The 26,396-nt window shown below is 37.1% G+C and overlaps 1 protein-coding gene across 3 annotated transcripts in view; it reads left to right on the forward strand.

Annotated features, from left to right (window-relative positions):
- Positions 1–26,396, forward strand: part of WWOX (WW domain containing oxidoreductase) — a 561,627-nt gene that overhangs the window by 35,509 nt on the left and 499,722 nt on the right. The window lies entirely within an intron of this gene.

The following is a 26,396-nucleotide window of genomic DNA, read 5'->3' on the forward strand; positions in this document are numbered from 1 at the left end:
AGCAAAGCCCTGCCTCCCAAGATGGCCTCGTCCATACAGTGACATTATGGAGAATAAAGCAGAAATAGGCAGAAGAACATCTTTTGGGAGACCACAGGCAATACTAATGACCAATTTGTTGCCTTCTATACTGTTAAATACAAAGTTAAAACACATATTTATTGTTTTGTCTGTTGAAGTCTATTTATACAGAACTGCTTTACTGCATCGCCTGGATGATCACTATTCTATTTTGCTTTACTGCTTGCTCGTCCTCTTGCTCAGTAAACAGAGGTGATGATGCTGAATACTTTTTCATTTAGTAGGCTGTAAATGTAGACATTGCAGGAAGTTGTAAAGGTAAACCAACAAAAAAGCATGTTGTCTTCCTTACCATGTAATGTGGCAGATTTTTGAATTACACAACAGCCTGAGCAGAACAACTCAATCATATTATTATTATTATGTATTATTATAGTGCCAAAACTGTAAATCCACCCATATTTTAGCTGTCTGTTTAGTTGCTTGCCTTGTTTCTACTCTTAAGTTTATCCTTGTGCCTCCTACAGCAATTAGAGAAAGAATCAGGCAGCGTTTAGCTTGTATGATGTGCAGGAACTTCCTCAATTCTCAGACAAATCCTAGCAGAGCTTCAGCAATAAGTGGTAGCCAGTTTTATCTATAAAAACGTTTCAAATTTGTGTCAACTGTCACCTCTAAAAAATAATTTCTCTTTTTTGTTTTAAGAAAAACAATTTAATGTGTCCACCAACCAACTGAGAAAAAGCCTTTACTGTATCCCCGTAATGGCTTTGTTGTTGTTTATTGAGAGGGGCTAATTAACTTTGATTATTGTGGTAATATTATGGCACTTTGACAGTCCTTCAGATTTCTGAGACTGTGAAAATAAACAAATGAAATGCAGGTGCTGGAGCAGAAAGAATAAGTTATTACTGAACTTTGATTACTTGCGCTATATAGCCAGGAGAGAATTTGTTGATTAATTACAGGATGTCTGAAATTTACACTGCATTCTATGCGGAGGCAACAGGAAAAAAATAGCATTAACCTTTAGTGCATAACTTTTAAAGACGGATCCAATGTAGAAAATAACATTACTTTTATTGACTGCATCATTTAAATGGAGGCTTTTAAGCTAAATCGCAATAGTGTTTCCTGTTCTTACTGCTGATCTGTCTAGCCAAACAGACAAGGCCTCTTTTTCTGTAGGAACATTTCACACTATAGACAAGCAATCAGGTAAATTAAAAAGGGATTTTGTATATGTTGTTGTTTTTTATAATCAGGGCTAAAATAAAACAGATATTTATTTCTTTAAATATCAAATATATTCATGTTATCCTTAATATTTATTGTAAAAAATAAAACTCTATTAGTGGGAGTATAAAAGTGACTTATCTTTTTACCTTCCACCTCTTTACTTCTATTGCTGTTAGTCTACGTACAAAGTTTCAATAAGACAGAGCTAGCCTGGAGGCAGACAGATATGCTGTGCTTTCTTTTTAGGAAACCCATACATAACTGGGAATCCTATAAAAATGGCATCCTGCCTATTGGTGTAATGTGATCTAGAACAGCCTTTCCCCTCTCCCCAGAGGAACCGTTGCTACAACCAGTTAATTTAGATATCAGTAAGATAAATACCTATTACATCAGTTGTGACCTGAAAGAACATGTTCCATTTGCAGTGGTGGTCTGAATGCCATCTTAAAGAAGGATGCAATGATCTCTGGTCTCAGATTGCTGGCTCTGAAAAGTGTCATGGACTTAGAAACTACCAGGTAGCAGGAAATTGGAGGTCAATCATTAACAGCTCAAAGAACCCCTAGCAACCTTTGAAGGCATCTTAAGGATCCACAGATCCCTGGTTGAGATTTACATCTCAAAATACTTAGTTTTCTTTTTTGGTTTATGAAAACTAAAGAGCAGAAGGAATAAAGAAACTTAAAGAGTAACTAAACTAAAAATTGCCAAAAAATAAAATAAAAATACACTTACCTTCAATCCTGCAGGGCAGTCCAATGCATGCTGGGGTGTCTTGCATCTGGTCTCGTGTTATCCTAGCATCCGTTGTCTACCCTTCTATGTAAAGTGAAAATTCTCATGAAATGTGTACCCGGTGTTCATTTTCATTTTGTGCAACCAACACAATATTGCCTGTGGGGCAATTTTACAAACATAATTTTATTTGTATATTAAGACCAAACTTACCTAAAACAAAAACAATTTAAAACTGAATTCATTTCCAGCTGAAGGAATATCTTGTACGGGACCGGTAATGTGTTTTCTTTGTGCAAGAATCTCATCCCATGCATAGCTATTTTTGTATAGTTGGCCTTCTTGGAGAAGGGTTTTATTAGTCAGGATGGATTTGCCCAAGTCATCACTTTTGTTTTCTTCCCTATGGCAGGCTGATACCTGTAGAACATTTACTCCAATTTCTACAATCACAGATATGCAAACTTGTTTCCACAAGGATGCTTCATATCGATCAGTGGTTAAAGCATACATGAATGGTTAATATCCAGTGCATGAAGACACCACACATGAAAAGGCAAATAGCTAAATCACACTTAACACATAATTGGCAGCTATTTTACCCTCCAAATGATTTGTCTGTTCATCTATGCATTACTGGAATATACATGACCCTGCTAGATAGTACAGCCAGGACAGTTATCTGACTTTAAAATTCAGCTGTAGGAACAAGCATACTCCTGTGGCTCCCAGGAGCTGGCACCTTGCCAGCCGCTTGGCAGCCTAACTGCAGTGGTTCTTAAAGAACCAGCATTTAGACATTTTACATTGGGTGGGTAGTACTGAACCGATCACTTCTGCCCCCTTCTCTATGGGACGGCGCAGATGTATTTGACTACATGTACAAAACTCGGTGAGGGGTGGTAACCACACTGCAGCCTCCCGACCAGTCTGAATATATCCTTTTTCACTAATAATAAGGAATGGAGGAGCTCAGCTATGAGGAGAGATTAGCTGAACTGAATCTAATTTCCCTTGAGAAGAGACGTATAAGGGGGGATATGATCACCCTGTATAAATATATAAATGGTCCATATAGAGAACTTTCTTCCCAATTATTCACTTTAAGATCATTACAAAGAACAAGAGGACACTTTTTATGTCTCGAGGAAAAGAAGTTTAAGCTCCGGATAAGGAAGGGATTCTTCACTGTAAGGTCTGTGAAAACGTGGAGTCGGCTCCTCAGGAATTAGTTTCAGCAACTACTATAGATTGCTTTAAGAAAAAGCTGGATGATTTTCTAGAAGCACAGAATATAACTGGGTATTAAGGCTTTAAAGTAAAGATAACAGAAACTGTTGATCCAGGGATATTCTGATTGCCTCATGAAATCAGGAATTATTTTTTTTTAACCCTGTTGGAGCAAATTGTACCAGGGGTTTTTTGCCTGGCTCTGAATCAACTATGTCCATAGGGGTTTATATTTGGGATATGTTTTTTTCCTTGTTCAACCTGTTTCAACCTGACTTACTATGTAACTTAGGTATGTACAACCTGGTCAACTTTCTGCCCCCAGGATGTACCTGAACAATAAATTAACAGAAGCACACATTCCTTTGCTCACTTGGCCTTCTTTTTCTGTCACTATGTTCCTTGTTAGCACATGCATGTAAAAGGGCCTGATCGGATCAAAGTACTGCTACCTGCACATAGACAGTGTTGACATGTATGATGCAGAAGGCCTATGTAAACCTAAATTTAGGTACTTGCACAAGCCTGCACAATCTATTTATGAATCTTTTATTGAGTATATACCTGCATTTAATAATGATTTTTCTACCTGGATTTCAACGTCATGCTCCTGCTATAGCCATAGTAGCACATGGTTACTATAACTAGTTTAGGCACAAATAGATGCAAACTGAAATTTCTGGTGGAATCGTGTATGAGCACTGAGATCCGTGTGTACTCCTAACCTGTGCTATTTGGCTTTCTAAGTAAAAATGGAAACACTTTTAAAATGATCCCATCTAATGATGACATGTTTTGTACAGCTTTATAAAAGTAAAAACAAAGCTTATCATCACCTCTTACTGGCACAGTTTGTGTATTGTTATAATGAAGACTGACAGCTGTGATAAAATGTAGACACTCACAAAGCTATGGAGGATTGAAAAGCCAGGTTAAATCTAGAGATGACACAATGGGAGTGACAGGTTTCATTCCTGCTGTTTTACTGAAGACACCTAGGGGTTGTTTTTTCAGCATGTGATATTTGTGAGAGTGTTGTCAGATGTAACTGTGTTTTTTGTCTTGTGTTGAATGACTTCTATTGAAAAATATTAAGGGGAACTCTTGTCTTTAAAATATGTTAGCTTGTTAGGTATTATGCAGACATCATATACACTACACATGGCTGCTGTAACACAAAATATTACTGGTAAGTTATCTTTTTTGGGAGTTGATGTTGGAGATATTCTGTGTAATGGTGGTCACTTGATTTGAATCTTGGGTTTTCATTTCAGCTTCATCTTCTGGAACACAGTATTTGTGTGTTTCTAGCTGGAGATCTAAACATGAGGGTATGTGGAGGTTTATAGTCGTATACTAAGGAACCAACATGGTGGGACATATGAGGGGCACTACTGGTGCCATGGAAGTTGACACCACTTTAATGTAGCTGGACAACCACCATTTAGTAAGGATGATACTGAACTTTAGGAAACAGTATAGAGCACCCCTGTACCCAATAGGAGAGCCCACTGATAAGTAAACCACAATCAGCATTTGCTGGTGGAGCTAATAGCTATTGGAAAGGACATGAGTGGAGGCAAAAATACAGGCATCAGCAATAGACACTCTGCTTTTCAAGGATATTGGGTACTCTTCAACAAAGTTTGAGGTTCCAACTAGATATTGGTAATGTCAATTACATATGTTATATATGTGACCTTTACCTATGCCGGCCTGGTATTGGGCAGAATGTACAGAGAGTATATATATATTTTCTTTTGGAAAAGGTGAGGGACTAACCAGTGAATGGACTCTGCATTTTCTGATTTGCTTCAATATATATTTATACATAAGGTCGTGTCTATGAAAATAACTTTTTCTCTTCTCTATTTTTTCTATTTAAGCTGCCACAGTTTGGCAGCCAATTTTGAAAAGCCATCCTTCATCAAAGATATTGAAGAAAAGGATTTATGTAATCATAAATGTATCCATACAGAAAGATTTATAACAAATAGCCAGGGGTAAAATTCTAAAGCCAGTCACTCAGTTTTGTTTTCAGTAGACTATTTAATTGCCTGGTTTGATCCCAACACCAGCCTCTTCAATCCACATTGCACTTAGTACAGCCAATACAACAAAAATATGTTTGCGTTCGAGACATTCATTAGCGTTTTGTTATATTGATGACGGAGATGTACCCACATCACAATCCAAAGCTTTTTGTCTCTTGCTTTATCGCTTTTTTAAATAGATTGTTCATTTATGATCAAGGTTTTTTTTTTTATCAGTTCCCAGCTTTGTTTGATATCTCATGCCCGAAAAGAAGGAATCAGAAGTGTTAAACTGTGATTTGTTTTAATCAGAAAGATATTGTCTAACATAAATCTCATAGTGGTAAAGCCCTCAAGCTGCCAAATTGGTAAAAAAAAAAAAATATATATATATATATATATAATAATATATATATATTTACATACTATTTAATGTACAGCGCTGCATAATATGTTGGCGCTATATAAATCCTGTTTAATATTAATAATAATAATTATTATATATATATATATATATATATATATATATAGTAAAGTAGGACCGATAGTTGTAATACGGAACAAATTTAATTTTAAAGCTAAATGAAACATAGGGTCCTGTTATCATTGAATCAGGACATAATATGAAGTATTAAATGTTACCTTCTTTCAAGACAATCAGCAGCAATGAATCTTTAGGATGAATAGCATTTGGATTATGGGCTTATTGAGATAAAGAAGAGGTTCTATTTTTTCCACTATGAAGCACCATTTGTTTTGCAATACATTCTGTATAAAGGTAATATGCAACAGTGGACTTAGTGTCCTGGGTATCATAGCTATATTAAAGAGGAAAGGACCTGTCAGACTTCATAGGAATGGAAGTAAAGTAATTTTTTGTTTTGACACTTTTGAAAAATTACACCTTTGTGCCATATTTTCTAAAAAAATAAGTACACATGTTTATAGTTGTTACATTTTGTAGGTGGGGTATAGACTGGATCAAGAGAGTCAGCCTTAGGTCTCGGCAAAGTAGGCAATATCTGTACAATATGTTTAGTAGAAGATGATAAGACACATACTCCTTGCAGTCTATTGAGCCTTCAACATAAAAGATTATGTGCATTTGTCTGTTTCATAAGGTTCTGGGAACCCAGTGTCTATGTAAGATGGCCCTTGTTTTGGTGGTAGATTAAGACATCAAATGGCGACACTATGCTTTTCCAATCTAAACACCTCTTATTCCGTGGTCTTTTTGTTCCTTACCACTCAATATTGTACTACACATGTTTGATATTGGCCTACCAATCTTGTCTCCCCTATCATGGAAGTTCTGGACTTTTGGGGTCTGTTTATGGCTTTGCAGTAATATTGACATAAACATGCAAATGTACTATATATGGCTGGCTCTCAAGTTGAGTATCTTTTTGAAAACTTTCTCTATGCCTTCTTTGCAATAGAAAACATTAGGTTTTTTTCCTCTACGTTGATATTGATTGATTGACCACAAGAAATACTACTGCCATTAGAAAATAAAGTTATTTAAACACTCTCTCCAGCCAAAACAGATTAAATAGACTCATTGGCCCTGATTTATTAAAGCTCTTCAAGGCTGGAGAGGATACACTTTCATCAATGAAGCTGGGTGATCCAGCAAACCTTGAATGGATCTGGTCCATGAATGAAAACGTTTCCTAGCAAATGTGTTTTCCAGGTTTGCTGGATAACCCATCTTCACTGATGAAAGTGTATCCTCTTCAGCCTTTGGGGAGCTTTATTAAATCAGGCCCATTTCATCTGTTTAATTCTAATGACTCATTATTAGTCTAGATTTTTCCTCATTTCCTCTCCTTCTGACAGCTTGTGACAGCAGGATAAGAAATTAATGGCTTAGTTGTCAACTGTATACTAAGTGACAGACATTAACTGGAAGAGATTCCATGCTTTACAATTTTACTAAAAACATGTAGCAGTTTGTATCCTCAGTTGAGAGTCTTCCCATCACTTCCTATCCAGACTTTGAAGAAATGTATTCCAGGTTTGCTGGATCACCAGCTTCACTGATAAAAATGTTTCCTCTCCAGGCTTGGAGAGCTTTCATAAATGAGGCCCATTGACTGCAATACTTGACAAGAGGTTTATGACTTGCTGTCTAAAATATAGTTTTGGATAGAGATGGGCTTGTAAAAGTTAATCCTACTTGATGAATATCCTAACTGTTGCTTTGCATTCTAATGGATTTTTAATCCAAAATTTCTTACATGGCAAACCCTATTGATGACATCCACACCTAGGATAGGAATCCAAATGAAAACTTCAGTTTCACTCTAAATTTGTGGTTATAACACACCCTTTGCGATCCCACTAATCAATGGAATGTATTAATATGTAATAGAATGGTAGTTCTTTGGCACAGACCCATCCTACCTATCTCCCCCTTGTGCTGGTGCCCGGAGCACCAGGGAATGATAACACTGTGCTGATCTAGTACAGGCCATGCAGATGAAATAAGGATTCCTGCTGCAAAAATAAAATATATTTGGTAGCCCACAAGTTGTGTATTGCAGGCTGCATATTTTTAAGCAAATTACATTGAGTATTTCTGGCACTCTCAGAGTTAAGCATGGCAGAAAATGGGTTGGATGCCTCATCTGAAGCTTCACTGACGCTCACATGGATGAATTGTTGAAATCTTTTCTGTTCCACATTGCGTTCTAAACATATGGCATGAATTTTCTGCACTCATTATGGACGCCGAGAGAAGGGAAAGACAAATATTTACTCTACATTCATGTTTTACAGTAAAAACACTGTTCTGCTTGTTTATACAGTTTCAATGTTATAATTTTTATGGTCTGTTTGAAAACCACTGTAAATCATAAAGGAGATTTGTTACATTCTCTCCATAAAGCAAAGATATACAGTGTCGAGTTAGAACAGCGTCAAGTCCACAGTCAGTGGGACTCGCTGCCTCTCTGTAGCTGAAATTACCCCACAGCAATTCATTTAGATTTATTTTGATTATACAAATGGAGAACTTGACTTTTTAAATTAATTAAAGTTATTTTATTAAGCTGATTGTCACGCAGCGAGTTGAGATTGCCAGACTGGAACTTTTTTTTTTTTTTTTTTTTTTACAAGCTTGCACTTTTTGGGCTTTCCAAAAAGTGCCTTTATGTCATTTAAGTGGACCTGTCACATGAAGATATTTTTTTTAATAAAATCATGGTTGACTTGCGGTTTGACTCTTACTGGAGCCTTGTGCACTATTTTTATTTTTGTATGAAATAACATGGTAGGGGGCCATTGTAATAAATGCCACGCGCATGCGTGGGGAGTTGTTTGTCACTCGAAGGGGAAGAAACTTCCCCCAGAGTGACGTCATGATGCCAGAATCCGCCCACTCTCCCATCGCAGGCTCAGACCTCCTTGCTAAAATCCTGGGAGGACAGTAGCGCAGGGCTGTGGACGTAACAAAAGTTGTGTCCACAGCCCTGCACTACTGTCCCCCCAGGATGTTTAGCAAGCAGGTCTGAGCCTGCAATGAGAGAGTGGGTGGGTTGTGTCCATACGGGGGACAGAGCCGCAAACCACCAAAATGTTCTCGCAGACCACAGGTTGGCGACCACTGCGCTAGAGGGATGGGGTAGATTCACATTGTTTCACGTGACTTTTTTTCTTCTTGTTCCTGCACTTTGACCATTTTTGGTTGCAAAAATACAGTTGCAGTTTTCTTTTGGGGGGAGTTATTTCAATTTATTAATAGACCTCTTTGTAGGAGTTTATAGATGGATTTATATTGCTGTTCATCTACCGGGTAGGCTTTGTACCCAGTCTAATTAGTGTGCTGGAACCATGCCACAATTAAATTTGCCTATGATAAAAATGTTTTAAATTTAGGTCCTTATTTTATTGAAAGTGAATCACTACTAGTTTGTTTGTGGTCTTTAAAGACATAGTATATTACACGTTTGCAGAAATAAAATTACTTTATTTATAAAATTAATACATAAGGAGCCTATATAGAATTAAAAAGAGCAGGATGCATCTTTAAATGAACATTATGATTTATGACACTCCTAATAATTAAAAATAAAAATTACACTACCTGCATAATGCAATTTTTTAATGCTATTTCCTTCTGTAATTCATCTCCTGATGTCTACTTTTTTCTACATATTGGTCGCCAGGCAGTGTATGTTAAGCATTTTTGTTTGGTTACACAAATGTCTTTTTTTTAAAATAGATTTTTCTTTTGTGTTTTGCATTACATGATCAGATTTATGAAAAACCATCCCTTAAAGCCTATCAGTATTGAAATTATTATTGTGATAAAAGGTCAAGTACAGGTAGACCAACATATACTATTGGGTTCTAAAGCAACAAAACCTAGGGCAGCGTTTCTCAATCCGGGCTCTGTTGATTCCTAGGGTCCCTTTAGAGGTTGTTAGGGGTTCCTTAAGCAAAGAGCACTTTGTGCCTCTCAGGTCAGTTACCATTTACAGATAGTTGGTGTCATTCTTTCCACTGACCACAAACAAAATATTTTGTGAGCTGTGGATATAGTATTTAAAGCAGGGGTTCCCAAGACCTGAAAGCTATTTCAAGGGCTCCCCATGTTAAAAAGCCTTAGAAAGGCTGACCTATGGAGTTCTGTAAAGCAGGGAGCAACCCTTCCTCGGCCTTGTAATGGTCTCATCAACCGTTGGGTATAGAAGGAAGTTTGCTTACTTTTGCATAGTAACAATGGAAGTAAAGCATGCAGAGAGACTCTTTAAACAGAAGCTTTAAACAAACACACTGTCAGTTTTGTGAAGGTGTATTATTAATACATGATCCCACGATTATTCTATTCAATGGTATTGTGTTCATGCTTTATATTTTATTTTAAACATGGATGGCCTAATTCATGTCGTGTTGTAGTTATGTTTAAAGTCACATGTGTTTAATTTATCAGATATGTATGGATCTATGTCACTTGGCAGGGGGTCTCTCAAAGCATTGAACATCTCCTGATCCATTAGCGAAATAATGTATTCACAGCTGTACACATGCGGATATGGTTCTTCAGCTGTCTTCTAAATATTTTGTTTTGCTCTAGGCACCTCAGAATGCTATTTGCTTTGATTACCCCCATCCCAAAAATCCAAAGGTGTTAGATGACATAAAAGGAAATGAATGGCATTTTTGTTACAATGAGTTCTGTAGTTATGCCTATGTTTTAAGTAACTCTTTATTAAAGTGTATAATACCTTCAGCAGCCTACAAAAGCTCTACTTATAGCCAAATCCTCAAGTTTGCCATCTGCAAATTTGCCATCTGTACATTGGCATGGTGGTCAGCGGGAGACTTGCCTCTTACATTGCTGACTCGTGGGACGAATGTCACCCTTATGGCTAGCCAAAAAGGCCATTGGTGTTTCTTAAACTGACCTGAAAGGCACAAATTATTATTAATATTATTATTATTATTACATAGTGTTTATATAGCGCCATCATAATATGCAGTGCTGTACAAAATCTATAGTCATGTCACTAGCTGTCCCCCAAATGGGCTCACAAAACTTATGTCTCTACCATAGTCATAAGTCTTTAATACAGTCTAAGGTCAATTTGGGTGGTAGCCAATTAACTGCATGTTTTTGGGATGTGGGGGGAAACCTACGCACAGAACCTGCAAACTCCATGCAGATAGTGTCCTGGCCGAGATTTGAACCTGGGACCTAGCGCTGCAAAGACCAGAGTGCTAACCAATGATAACCAATGAGCCACCGTGCTGTGCTGTCAAATAGGTCAAAATACAAAAAAAAAAAATGGAACACATTTTTAATTAAGGTTATAGGTATATTTGCAACTTTAATTCATTCCTGAGAAAGGGTTCATACAACTTTTTTTTTAATGAAAAAATGAGCTAAAAAGTAATATAAGAAAGCATACTTTTATGAACCAAGAATTACAGTACTTTATTCAGTTCTTAAACTGGACTACAAAAAAGAAATGAGGGCCTGATGATCACAAAAACATCTGACATACCTAAATTATTTGACAATTATGATGGTTGCAATAGAATTGTTTAATAAATAAATGGCACAGCTACATGTTTTTTGGTATAAAGAAATAATAATGAAACGCATATAAAAATTGATTTGACATTGATGACATTTGTCATGGATTAGGAACATATTTAGAATATAAAACGCATGTGTGTAGAATGTATTGTGTGTAAATGTATACAGCTGACTGTTTAGTCCTGGAACCTCACTGTGTCATGTTTTTTTCCAGCCTATTCTTGCAATGTAGTACATTTTGTATTTTATTTGGTAATGAATTACATTTGGATGAGTCAATGAGCATCTGTATGGGCATTTAGCATACAATGCAGTGGACATAAACTATTAGGTTAAATATGCTTTTATAAAACAGAAGGCATTATGCAGTAAGGGTCTTTATGCAGTGAAGTCCAAGTCTTTTTCTTAGCAGAAAAGCTTACCCTGCCTTGGTCTCCCAGAATACCTCCTCCACGTTGATTTTAAAAATTTAAAGGCTGGGGACGGGAGGATTAAGAACATTTAGCCTGTGGGCCAAATACATCTAAGTGGCCCTTTATTATTGGCACAGATTCACATCTTTCAGTGTCAGTTTCTTTGCAGCTCTTGGCATTTGGGCACATGGCATCTGCACATTTGGTGCTGCAATACTTTTGCACAAAACTGTAATTCTAGGTCTAAATGGGTTCATGTAGCTATATAATGTCAATACATTGTCTATGTCTCAAGTATCCTCAGTCATGATTGCTAGCTCAATACAAATGATTGGGAATGGCTTTTTGCAAATGCCCCCAGCTCAGACTTGGCTGGTTGAAGGACTACTTCTGTAAAGTTTAAGGATGAATTGTTTCACAGTGCCTACAGCTACAGATGTAGGAAATGGCTTATTTTAAAGAATATGGGAATCGTTGAGTGTCCATAGCCTTGCCACAGTTATCCTTTAGGTTGGAAGTCCAGCTAAACAGCACAGAACGGACATGGCTTTTTAGAATACCACTTGACTTCTTCTTCTATGCTTTCCTTGCATAAAAATGACCCACTCTGCATATTAAATCATTAGCCGGATCTTTTGTGCCTACTGATTTTTATAAAGCAGACAATAAGAATCTGCAGCGAGAGTGAGCGGGGTCCAACTGCGTAATTACAATCCAATATCCATACAGTCCAGTCAAACGATATTATTATTTGACATTGCAAGGCTGTGCTCTTTCCCCAGGAGTCCCCGCAGACACCGAGTTCATCCTAATTGGTTCCAGAGCACAACCCACCGACTACATGCTTTTCTGAAGCCACGGCGATGTTAATTTCAACAGCACTGTAAATAGACTTTGCAAACAATATAAACACGGTAATAGGGGGCTAGGTGGGTAATTAATGTATTTACAAGGAAGCTTATTTGCATTTTTATTTTTTTTTAAGTCCTCTTTAAAAAGCAGCTCAGATTACTTCTCTCTCACGCTCACAAAAACAGAGCCTTGTAAGAAGTATAACAGTAATTATTCTCTTTAGGGGGTTATTTTATTTTGCCCTTAGGGAATTAGAAGGAACAGATAAGCAGAATTATAAAAGCAGTTGTGTAACACATTAAACGTACAGTAAACACTTATCCCTGTATTTACCATAAGCCAGCCTCACCTTCTTCATTAATAGAATTTATTATGCACTTGTTTTACACACAAGATAATTGTGGGAGGCTACAGCATCTATAACTATCTCATTTTACTTTGCTTCTCCGGGCCAGTTATTAAAAGAAATAAAGAATGCAAGCTGGCAATATACATGGGGCGAAAATAATGAAATTTGCTGGACTCACACAGATCTGCGTATAACTGGATGCTAGTTTTATATAAATCAAGTCTCTGGGCTGTACAGTATTTTGTTTAGACGGTCAAAATACAAATTGTGGTGCAAAGGAGGAAAGTGTGATTATGTTATGGGCTTTAAAGTTGCACATTTCAGCCAAAATCAAGATTTAAGGTGGGTGGTTTCATATAAAAATGAAGGTAATGCCACACACAGATTAGTAGGAGAGGCCAGTTTATAAGAGTGGTTCTGTAAAAAGGCAATCACCATCTGTATGTGATAGGACTCGGGATTGACTGATCTAACACTGAGAACTTTGGGAGGTGAATTGTACTATTCGGTATGGTTCCCCATAGGTGGAGGTGCTTGTTTTGTAGTAGATCCGATCAGCAAAGGAACAAAGCAGCGACATATGGCACCATAATAAGTAACTAAGCATAGAAAGTTGACTGTTAGTTTTGGGTTACCTAAATAACTTCCTGGTGCATAAAAACAAAAACTAGACATATATCTAAAGTGGTGAATGTAACAGTCTTCAAGCCTTTAAATTAAACATTACACGTCATTTTAAACTTGTGCACCAGGAAGATAAATTTGCAGTACATATTTGGTGAATGCAATATTTGCAGCTTTGTAAATATGCCCTTTACAGTATGTTATTTCAGAAAGCTGCTACATATCAAATACAAAAATGTACTCTTTGCCAGCATGCAAAGAAGGACCATTTCTCTCTGTAAAGAAGGAGTGGTCTCTTTGCAAAGATCAGTGCACTGTAGTCTTATAGATATATCAATATTATTGTATTTTATTATATGCAATTGTGTTTGTCATAATAGTGATGTGTGTGTGTATATATATATATATACAGTGGTACCTTGGTTTAGGTCCGCTTTGGAATAAGTCCAACTTGGTAAAAGTCCTCTTTGGACACGAAAAATTTAGCTTGGTATAGAACCTTTGTCATATGACCGGAGTCATAACACCGCGCACTACCCTTATTTACCTGTCTCGACACAAAGCCACGACTGCCCACGAGCGTCTGTACGCCAGTTGCTACCATTCAGTGAACAACCCGCGCTATATCGCTCTGTGAATAACATAACATCTCCTCCTCCTCCTTTCTCAGCACCATCCTAGGCATTCGACTCTTCTCAGCAAGGTAAAGTGAGTTTAAATTTTCTTTTATTTCATCTAATTGCATTTGTATTTAGGTATTTTAGTATTAAGCAGTGTTTAAATTATTTCATACAGCCCCATCAATGTATAATATGTCAATAACAATAGGATTTTTTTCATGGGAACGGATTAATCAGTTCTTCCTTCCTTATTTATTATGGGAAAAAGTTGTTTGGTAGGGACTTATACCAACGTACCACTGTATATATATATATATATATATATATATATATATATATATATATTCGAGTCTATCTTAACATTTGTATACAAAAACTACTTGTTTTTTCCCATTTTGATGACCATGTTGTAAAAGATTGTAAAAGGTCTTTTAGTTCTCACTGGACAAGCACTACCTGCTATTCCACAAAATAATATACAACAGGTTTAAAAATAGACAGATACAATTAAAAGTAAGTATATAATACCTCAAAATACATAGTACTAAAAATACACATGAATTTACCTGCAAATATACTGGAGTTCTTCTTTAAATATGCGTATCATTTGTCTGTCAGTAAGTTAGTAAAATGCTTTATCTTACAGAGTGTACTGTGCTGAAAAAACCCAATCTATCATTGTAATAAAATGCAAAGCACAGTGCATTTTACAAACAAGCAGAGGTGTCCACCTCTCCCGGCAATACCACTTTTCCTTAATTTTTTAAAAGGTATTAAACTGCAGCACTTTAGCGATGGCACAGCTTCTCCTATTACCAAATTGATTTACATGCACATTTCAGGTGTATTACCATCTTCTCAGCCTTCAACCTAAAGCTATTTTTTCCACCTGGAAGTCAAAGAATGTACTTTAATCCAGCAGTAATAATATATGTTTATGTAAACATCTCCTATCATTTTCATACCGTAGTATCTGCAGGCTGAGGCGTTATGTCTTGTATATTTTATCACGTCCTTTATGTTTTACATATGTACTGGATGAAGCCATGGATCTAGGTTTGCCACAGGGGTAAAGCCGGCTATGTGACAGCAGGCCTCCAGAGACAGAGAAGTTGCAAAGTCAGGCAGCTTCCCATCATCTTACTTTGACGGTTTTCCAACAGACTTTGACGACCAGATATTTGCAGAAATTTATAATGCTATGGGAAAAAAATGAAGATTGGTAAATTGATTTATTGGCAATATGATAAATATGGTGGGATAATGGCAAAATAAATGGGTAATTTAGGACAAAATCAATACCCAAAACAATAACTAAAACACTTGTGTGCCACTTTGTAAAAATGTATTCATCTAGCCAATGTGTTTTTGTTATATTGTATTCATATTTAAAGGTTTTTTTTTTTTAAGTTTTGGATAAATTAAAGAGGGATTATGACCCATGTGAGGTTTTATAATGAAATAGAATTATATGGAGTGAATCTGAAGGGAATTATGCTGCTAACCTATCAGGAGATACTGATTTTTCCTTTTTGGGGGTGTTCAGATCAGTTGTGTATATGCTGAGACCTGTCATTAAACTAGTTGAAAGAACAAATGATCAGGTACATCCTTTTGAAATTCTAAACGCTTTCTATGCAAGAAAAGTGACTGGAAAGGCAGAATATCATAGTCATATAGGCAGTGGGTTTATTCTTCCAACTGATTATTTACTGGTTGTCATGTCAATCAGTATGGTCAGTTGATCAATTGTACAGTTGTAATGTGTGTGATCTGGTCAGGACAAGATTAAGATGCTTTAGCAAACCAAGGACAGGAGGGATAACGAAGAATATTTGTTTTTGAGCAAAAATGGCTTAGACTGCGTGGGACATTCTCTGGTTTTATAACAAGCTGATGACCACATATTCTCTAAATTTTTATTTAAAAGAATTTCAGGTTAATACTTTTTTTCTGAATGAATCGTATACCACAGCTCAGCAACATATCAATAAACCTAAAGTATATAGAAAGATCTTCCATATTTGTTGGCCAGAATATACTACAACCTTTCAACCTCATGATATACACTATTAGAGCAAACTTAGGCCTTTTAGTAGCCTTGGCATTTATGTATGTCCATCCCATACTTCTCCACTGTGGTAATCCTTTCTCCAGGTTTACCTTTTTAGACAGTAGGGAAATACCAAAGATCATTTAATTTGCACTTGCCAGCTTGGGGATAGAAAACGGTATGGGAATTCCTTCTTCTGCTATGCCTTTAGGGCAGGTTCAGACCTTCCTAGGGATCGAGCATCTGGTCAGTTCCTTACAACGCAGCACTGGTTCTTTGAGAACGATTTGATAGTTGGTGACAGTAAGCTCTGCTACTTCCTCCTTTCGTGTTTTAGGGGGCTGCCGCTGGGAAATGCTAGTTGTAGTGTTTTTTCTTAAGGCTACGTACACACATTAGATTTTTGTCCTTGGAAAGGATCCTTCACAATCCTTTATAATGACAAAAGACTGAAAGATGAATGAACAAGCTCTGTACATACAGCGCCATTCTGCTCTATGGAGAGTGGGGAGAACGAACGAGCAGCACTCCACTACACTCTCTCCCCTTCGACTCGTTCGCCGTTGGTTGTTCCACCAGGACCAGATTCATAGGCGATGCCGAACGAGCACTGTACACACGCCAGATTTTTGGCCGATACTAGCTTTGAAGAGGTAATCGGACAAGAATCATCTGACGTGTGTATGTGGCCTTAGGCAGCGGTTCACTGGCATGAGCATCGGTAACTGCACCACAACCTCATGATTAGTCTGAACATAGCCCAAGAGTGGTGCCTAAGACAGAATTGTGACCTAAGTCAATGAATAGAACAGCCTAGAGGACAACAGAGATGTGACTATTAAATCACCTATTATTATGCCAGGAATCTTTTAATCTCATAACTTTCCTATGCTCTCCATCTTTGCTGCCTCTTATCAGTTATATTGTTTCCAGCTATTATAGAGAAGATGGGAAGGTATATGCATATCTGCATATAGTAACAATCCTGCTTCTTCATACATACAATGTGTGTCACTCTTGGATGGAACCTGTGTTACTGGTATGATCACCAGATAAAACTGATAACTTAACACTAAAGCAGCCACCACAACGACTGGTAGGCTGGAACTAAATTTGATTTTTACATGTTCTATATTGTGAAAAATTAAGCAACATTACCATAATCAAAACATCAAACCTTTAGTTTTTCATATTTTAGGTAATTTCTAGCATTTACTTGAGATGAAGTCTGACTATTGTGATAAACAACTTTGGGGCCAGCAAATACATAAATCAGAATAACATGTCTGCAAATTAATTTTTTGTAAACCGAATCGAGAGCAGCTTATGGAAATAATTAAATACAGCTCGGTATGAATATGTAAACTGATCATTATTCATAATGGGCTTGTCAATGTTAGTCTTCGTGTTCCATACATAAAAAAGCATAAACGCATTCATTATAAACTAATTTCAGTCATTATCTTTTTCTAACTGAGCCTGTTTTGTGCACTCGTATGGCATACTCCATTTGCTGTGTACTGTAGCCAATAAAAGTAAATTGAAATAACCATAGATTATGAACTTGTAAATTATATTTTTGTAAGACTTATTTTTAATCTTGTGGTAGAGTAAGCCAATTAATGTAGTTAAGTGAAGTAATGAGTAGTTAATTTAATAGAACATATTTTCTTTGTTTTTTTTTTTCTTCTAATAGACAGTATTAATGAGTCCTGAGTCATCAAAATTTACAATAGCCATATATTAAAGATATAAAAATATGAATGTAGTATTTGAGTAGGTCAAACGTGTGTGTGTGTGTGTATATATATATATATATATATATATAATATATATATATATATATATATATATATATATATATATATATATATATATATATATATATAATGAAAGGGGTCCTGGAGCTCTCCAAGAGAGGAAAGGGTAAGTGAAAAGATTCTTCCTTCTACGGAGGTCTGCTGCTGGTATATATTCTTATACCTTGAATGTCTCTTTAAAAGTCTGTGCATTTCCTCTGAGTGACATAATGATGCCAATACCTGCCCACTCCAGTCCAGAGAAACAACCTGCATGGCGGTCATGCAGTCGCCAACCAGTGGTCTGCGAGAAAATTTTGGTGTTCCGCAGCTCTGGCCAGTGTACCTCCCCAAGCAGGATCTTTCTCCTGACCCTGCTGGGGGGCGCACCGACCAGAGCCTCAGACCACCAAAATTTTCTCGTGGACCCCCGATTGGAGACCGCTGCTCTATACCAGTGGTTACCAACCTTTTGGACGTCACGGACCACTAAATTTACAGACTCTGAACCGCTCATGTGCGGGGAGCAGTGTGCCACTCAAATAGGAAGAATCTTCCCCCAGAGTGACATTTTAATACCAGATCCCGCCCGCCCCCCTCCGAGCCTACAATCCGTACGGGAGACATGGTCCGCGGCTTTGGCCGGCGTGCCCCCCCAAGCGTGGTCCTTCCTTTGACCCTGCTGGGGGGTGTACTAGCCAGAACCAAGGACCACCAAAATCATCTTGTTTACTATCGGTTGGCGACCGCTGCTCTATATCATTATACTATGTTTATTTGTGGCTATTTATTGCTTGTTGATATGCCTTGCATTAAGGAAATCCTTGCATTTTACGTAGGCTGCCAATACCCCCAACACACAACTGAACCTGGCCAGGTTTTGGGAAGTCCATTGTGATGCTCTCCAAAGCACGTGCATTGGGCCTAATTTATTAAAGCTCCCCAAGGCTGGAGAGGGTACACTTTCACCAGTGAACCTGGGTGATTCAGCAAACCTTGAATGGATTTCATAAAAGTTATTTGCTATTTGTTACCAAATGTTTTCAATCCTGGACCAGATCCATTCCAGGTTTGCTGGATCACCCAGTTTCACTGATGAAAATGTATTCTCTCTATACTTTAAAACTGTCAGGCCTCATGCCAACAGGTTCATTTAGAATAGGTTGTAGGACATGAAAAATAACCCAATATTCTCTTTTCATATAGGGTTTAGTTGCCACAGTTGCTGCAAAATTGTTGCAATAATGTAAAGTTTTTTTTTAATTGTTATTGATTTCTATAGATCAGTGTCTCTCAACAAGGGTTCTCCATTGGTTTCTAGGGTTTCCCTGAGCAATGTGCAGTTTGTGCCTTTTATGCTAATTTAACTGACACCAACAATTTTTTTGGCCAACTGTAAGGGTGACATTCTTTCCACTGGCCAACAATGTAAGAAACATTTTTCCCATTGATCACCTTTCTAATGTACTGTGAGTTGTGGATATAGTAATTATACCAGGAGTTTCCAGAAGACCTGAAAACTATTTCAAGTGTTCCCCCATATTAAAAAGGTCAACAAAGGCTAGTATAGATATTTAAGCCCATGATGACCTAAAAGGGTCTAGTTGTACAAGAAGATTCACACAGATTTCACCCAGTTGTCACACATTTTTGTACTTGGTTTCATTTTTAATCCTGGATAAAAGTTGTATTATTCCTAGGTGAAAACTTTTTTTTAAAAAAGACCACAAAATCCATCTAAGCCCATTAACACAAGTTTATTATATTGCAGGTTTTATTATCCTTGCAAAGGGTAAGACCTTGGTCCAGCAACAGTACTTTCCAGACACCTGTCCCCCAATCTAACGCCACACTCTTCACCTATAGCAAGCCCCCACTCAGCCTCGGGGGATTGCTTGCTTTTCCCAACACACGGTTGCCCCCAGGACTTGCAAGGTGTGCAAGGGATGGTGTCTGGGGAAGGGCTGGCAGATGACCAGGAGCCCACAGATAAAGCAGTACCAAGATTCCAACAGAGACAAGTCCAAATTGTAGAGCCAGGTCTTACACAGGTAATCCGCTCACCATCCAAGGTACAAGAGCAATAAAATACATTAGGCTGCACGGCTAAAGGGAAGCAGGGACTGCAGCTATTTCTTTGTTCTTGCTGCTGTAAGTGACATTGCTGGATAAAATAAGCTGTGTGGGCTATGGCAGTGGCACAAAGCACGGAGTCTCAGGCGCGATACACAATTGGTACATTTGTTTTCTTTTTTTATTTTTATTTTTACCTGTTGGTCCCCATAGTAACACACCTCCTGTCCAGGGTTGACAACGTTCCATCATTGTGCTGTACTATATGGAAGAACAGCATTGTAACCCCAGGGTGCACTCTTTTCTTCATAACATAGGGAGAGGCACTTATTTAACAAATATTACAAAATGCTTTTTATAGTATATTTAGCAGAGCAAAAATCATGGAAATTCATTGTTGAAGTACACATAAACTTTACTGAAATGCAAGAAGATAAGGCAGCAAAACTTTGTATCCAGAATATGCATACAATAAATAGAGCGTGTTTTAAACATGAGTAATTTGTTTTCTTGTAAGTGCCAGACAAAATAAAATAGGTTGTGAAAGCACAATTCCTTCACTCTGTACCAACTTTGAAACGTTTTGTCACATTATGGCAGAAATCATTACCAGCCTGATAGGTTTATTTATGAATACTTTCTACAATATTCAAAGTACATCTATCCTGGCATAGCTCATTTCAGACTGGGCTGAGGATCAAGACGAAGGAAAAATTAAATTATATATTGAGGAGATGTTAATTGAACTACACTGCATTTAACAAGGGAGACTGCTATGGACACATCCAATATTACTGAGATTTTTTTAATGTGCTCGATCACGGGATTGTCAATGTGTATTGGCAATCGCTCATAGACAGGGTGTTTCACAAAGGCCTTGAAAAGTTTATTTAATTTCCACTAGCCTTATGCTTAAAGAGGTGTTCATAAACAACGATAACTCTGGAACATTGTGATATTTCTTTTTTTTTTTTTTTATTCTTTTAACAATTTAAAGACATGCTAAAAAACCAGGCCTGTTAAAGTTTGGCCGCAATCAAATTAAGTTTATGACTAGTACTGAATATAGACCCATGATGAATCACGCTCATCACCGTTAAAGGCTCATTTTAAAATGTTGGGTCTTTCCAGATAAAACTCTGAAAAAAAAATAGTCCATCAAAACGTTTTCAATATAAATTTTATCTCCATTTCCTAAGGCAGTGTTAATTTCGTTTTGCAGTTAATCTATTGAACTGGTAAAATTTTATACTTTTACCACTAAGCGTTCTTTAAAAGCTAAATTATTTAAAGACATCTGAGGTAGAGGGTTTAGATGATGTTCATTATTAAACGACTTTTTAAATAATATCTACAATTCATTTTCTTTAGTGATAAGGATAAAATAACTAGAGGCATTTCTAGAATTTAAACAGATTTGGGGCTTTGAGATTTTAGATGGAACCCTGAAAGGCTTTGCTGACTATTTAGTACGATAGCTTAAGCATTAAAAAAGCTTATTTTAGTTCTAAACTGCTGCTTTTTAAGAAAAGTGAAGTAAAATTAAACTTTCTGCTCATGTTCACCAGTGTCTTGTTCCCAAGTTGTAGGAAAATATGTTTTTGAAATATGAAAAGTTTCTGAGAAACATATTATGTCTTCATCATCATGATTGGAAAAGACATAATGAAGCCATTGGTTTACTTTTTGTTTTACTTATGGGTGAAAATAATCCAGAGAAATGTATTTCATTTTCAAATTTCTAGAAAAGTTTAAACATATCTCTAAAACTATCTTTATGTTTTATAACAGTGCAACTGTTTATCTTCAGCTTTTAAATGGAATAGAACAGATTAGGTCATTATCTTGTGATCTTTGGCAAACTTTGACCCTTTTCTCTATAACTGTGTCAGTTAGTGATATGGTAATGATGAAACGATATGCAACACAAAGTAGTCAATTTAAAGAAACAATGACCTGGCCTAATATTTAAGGCACTAATACTACTGAAGTGGAGGTGACTGTGTGTGCATGTATTACTCTGTATTACACTGTGTGGCACCTAAGAGTGTGTGCTGGGCCTCCTAAGGTTGAGATCAAGCCCTGACATTATTGGTGCTGAGCCTAACCATTTGTTATTCAATTCTCAAATGCCATAGCCTCTTACATTTGAATAGTATACTTATTTTAACACTTGTTAGAGCTGGTAAAATCACTTCAGTTGGGGGATGAATATGATTCATTGGACTTTAGAGAAGAATTTAGTGGCCTATATGTGTCATCTTCCATGCAATGTATTATTTTATTACTGACGTCATCCCTAGCACAGTGTTTCTCAACTGGGACTCAGTGTAACCCTATAGTTCCTGCAGAGGATTCTAGGGTTCCTTAATCAATGAGCAATCTGTACCTTTCAGGGCTGTTTAACTGACAACAATGACCTTTTTGGCTATTCGAAAGAGTGACATTCTTCCTACTGGGCAGCAACGTAAGAGGAATTCTTCTCATTGACCACTACAATAATGTACTGTGATTTGTGAATATATTAATTGTAACACTGGAACCTATTTCAAAGGTTCACTTCTAGTAAAAAGATTAGGAAAGGTCTCTCTAGTGCAGTCACATACAGTCTGACCATTCTTAATTTACCTTAGTCTAAGCCATTCCTATGAGTAGTGTGTGTGCACGTGTGATCTGTGCTATGGGCTTCCTTGAAAAAAATAAATAAACCATAGATCATACGTAAACATTTTTCTCTTGTTGTTGGAGCATGTTTGCAATACTTCTTTTTACTTTCCATTTAATTTACTAGCCTAACTAATTCAAGAATAATTATTGTTGCTTTCAGCTTAAAATATAAGAGATATTTTTAATAATTAAGAACACAGGTCATATATTTATGGACAATAGCATGATTGTCCCTGGTTTTATTCATGACATGTTGCCATTAGTGCTTGACAAAAAACTGTCGAGAATTAATTTTCTGTTCCTTTCCTGGAGAAAAAAAATGAAGTTAGGAAGCATACTGTAGTTCAATTAAAATGAAATGAAAGAAGCCTTTTATAATAGTATTGTTAGCATAATTAAAATTCAGATTATCTTCCTTCAAAAATTTAATATTTTTTCAATTGAAATGATTAAAACTAAAATGATACATTAGTCACGCACTCAAAACATAATTGAACTAATTAATCTGAATAAGACGTAGAGAAAGTATAGCCCTAGCTAATTCAACATATCTAGTGTGTTTCCACTCTGCAAAGGTTCTCATAAATTTAGCTATTTCTGTATTTTTTATGGTTTCAGCCTTGCTTTGTTCTTGTTTTATAATGATTGATATATTTTACGTTTCTAAAACATCACCTTCCTAATATTTTCTTGTGCTACTGATTGATTAAAAGGCTATTTTTTCACAGCAACGTGTTGAAAAACACTTAGCTTCTATGATGACCCATCTGCTTCCTGTTGTTATGCTGAGATTGCTGGTAGTAGATGCCTTCTTCGGGCAGTTTCTTCTATTGGATCTTGGCAGCCCCACATACCTGGTTGTGTGCTTCATGCCCCAACAACCCCAGTGCTTTATTGTCAAGCCCTGTGCCTGTGTAGTGTCTCACATTTCTCAAATTCATCCTCCCTGGGGTATAAAGATGAAAGGTCAAATTACTACCAGTTTGAACCCAAGGATAACACTAAGTTTGACACACATTGGAATAAACCTTTACTTTAAGCATCCCAATATTGTTCATTTTGGTAACATAAAACTGAAATTCAAGCTTTCAGCAAATACCAGAGCTTCAAAAATGCTGATTCAGGTGTGAATACCAGATTTGCATAGACATATTTTTATTGTGGTTAATATGGTTTTTTCAAGGTGTGGACAATATGTGGAGAGAAAACCAATAAGGAAGGCAATACAATTCATGCATTTTGTTATAGTAATAGCTATGCTTTATTACTATATTACAGTAGATAGTATTAATGGGTAAAGCCATTCCATAGTTAACTAACTTATTGGGTATCATTTCTATGGTCTGTCTACAGAACAAATCAAGAATCAGATACCTAAGATTACCTTGTTCTTCATCCATATTATGCATTTCTGTATGTTGTAAGATCTCTCCTTTATCAGAACACAAAGCCCTTTCCCCAACTGCCCACTGTTTTTTCCCATGCCTTATTTACCCAGTGCAGACAAAGGAAATGGTACAGCTGCCCACTGCTTTGAACACAGTTTTAGCACATGCTCAACCTTGTTTCCAGGAGGTACATTTATTAATACAGCATCTTGGCTGACCAGTAGCTCAGCAATGAGAAGTATATTTTCCTCTACCACCGTATTAATACACAACCATCATTATTAACTTAGCCAGAATTAGATGAAGCAATGTTAGAGAATCCTTCACCAACTGACATGGTGCCTGTATGCAGTACAGCTAATAGTGGTGGATCACTTGTAGAACAACTGTCCTCAGCCCATATTCAAATTGATCCTAATGGATACATGCATTCTACACTATAACATTTTAAATAATAATGAAAGATGCTTGCATACAGAGTTGGAGAAAAATGAAGGTAGAGGATGGAGCCTGTTCAGTACCACCCCATAGACTTTTTAGGGCTGTACTGCCAATCCAGATTTATTAGGGGTACAGCCCCATTCTTTGTTGAGTAAATGCTGAGGTAGTAGGAGGCGGAGATGAGCATGCATCTCAAACTGGTCTAAATTATATATTTTTTTGGAATAACAACATTTTAAGGCAGAATTAAAGTTACGATAACCTTTCAATTGATTAGGCAAAACATTATTACTTCAAGGAACATATTCCTATTTACAAATATGTGCCTGAAAGTGTTACATTGACTTTGTTCTAATTTCCCTTTGAGCATGTGCAGACCAAAGCAGTGCCACACTGTGTTTTTTTGATATGGAAGAGCAGATGAAAAGCAACTAATGGCTGAATAAACAAACCAGGAAGAGTCTCTTTAAGTCATGAACTTATGGTTAGCAGCAAACTTCATAATGGCTGCTATCAGCACCAAAGTACTTAAAATGGGGGGGGTAGTGTTACAAGATGACATTTCTCATTTCTTTGGGTGAAAGGCAAGGTTGAGTGACTCTAAGAGCAATATAGGCTCTGGTTGGTATTGCATGTTATGCCAAAATGTAATTCTTCTTAAAACTAAATGTGTCCTTTAGAAAAAATACTGCAGGCTTGGGAAATACAGCTTCACTTCAAAGTTATCAGGTAGAACATTGATTCAACTTGATTAGTAACCTCTTCTAATTGGTGTTACTCCCTAAGATAAGAGCTGCAAACAGCATCTGCTTACATTGCTGCTCTACCCCCACTCGTTCCCTCACTCATTGACATAAACTTTCTATAGTCAAGCTTTCAAGTTTAAAGTTTAAAGTGCTCTTACGCGTTTTTCTTTAGGGCAGTTAGATTGCATCTTCATGTCAACCTGTGTATAAATGCTTAGGGTTTAGATCAGCCTTTCTCAACCTTTTTTTCCATCAGGAACCACTTTCAGGTCTCAGGGAACCTCTGCTATAATTACTATTTCCATTGCTCACCGTACATTAGTATGGTGGTCCATGAGAAGAATGTTATCCTTATAGATATCCAAAAAGATAATTGGTGTCAGTTAAATTGACCTGAGAGTCACAAATTGATCATGGCTCAAAGAACCCTGGTTGAGAAACAAGTTCAGACCCTTCCATTTTTTTCTGCAGCAAAAATGTATTTGTTCCTTCTGTGATTCTCTCACTAAGTTTCCCCAAAATCTGCTCTAAGATATCAGTCAAACCAGGTATCCCATGCAATAAGAATTTCAGTTTTATTGAGCTATTCGTCAAGGGCTAAATAGCTCTAAAGGAATGTGGCAACTTTTCTCTTTGAGCAGTGAGCATCTACCAGGGGATTATAGTGAACCTGGTCTCCCTATTTAGGAATCCGTTTGGAAAGGACATAAAGATATTTCTTCATAATAGCAACAGGTAGTTTGTTTCACCCCGAAGTGTTGCACTAAAACAGGGGTTCCCAACTCATGGTCTTTGGCTGGTGCACCCCCCAGCGGGGTCAGGAGAAGGACCCCATTTGGGGGGTGTGCACCAGCCAAGGCCACAGACCATGTCTCCCAGGGACATCGCAGGCTCAGGGCGGTGGGCGGGTTGTGTCTCTGGACAGGCTGAAACCTGCGATGGGAGAGTGGATCCGTTCTGGCATCATGACGTCACTCAGGGGGGAACTTTCTTCCTCTATGGGTGACACAACGCTCCCCGTGCATGCACAGTCCGGAGTCCGTGTGATTAGTAGTCTGTGAGCC

The sequence above is a fragment of the Pyxicephalus adspersus genome, chromosome 9 (genome assembly GCF_032062135.1).
Source record: "Pyxicephalus adspersus chromosome 9, UCB_Pads_2.0, whole genome shotgun sequence".
In the NCBI taxonomy this organism is placed as follows: Eukaryota; Metazoa; Chordata; class Amphibia; order Anura; family Pyxicephalidae; genus Pyxicephalus; species Pyxicephalus adspersus.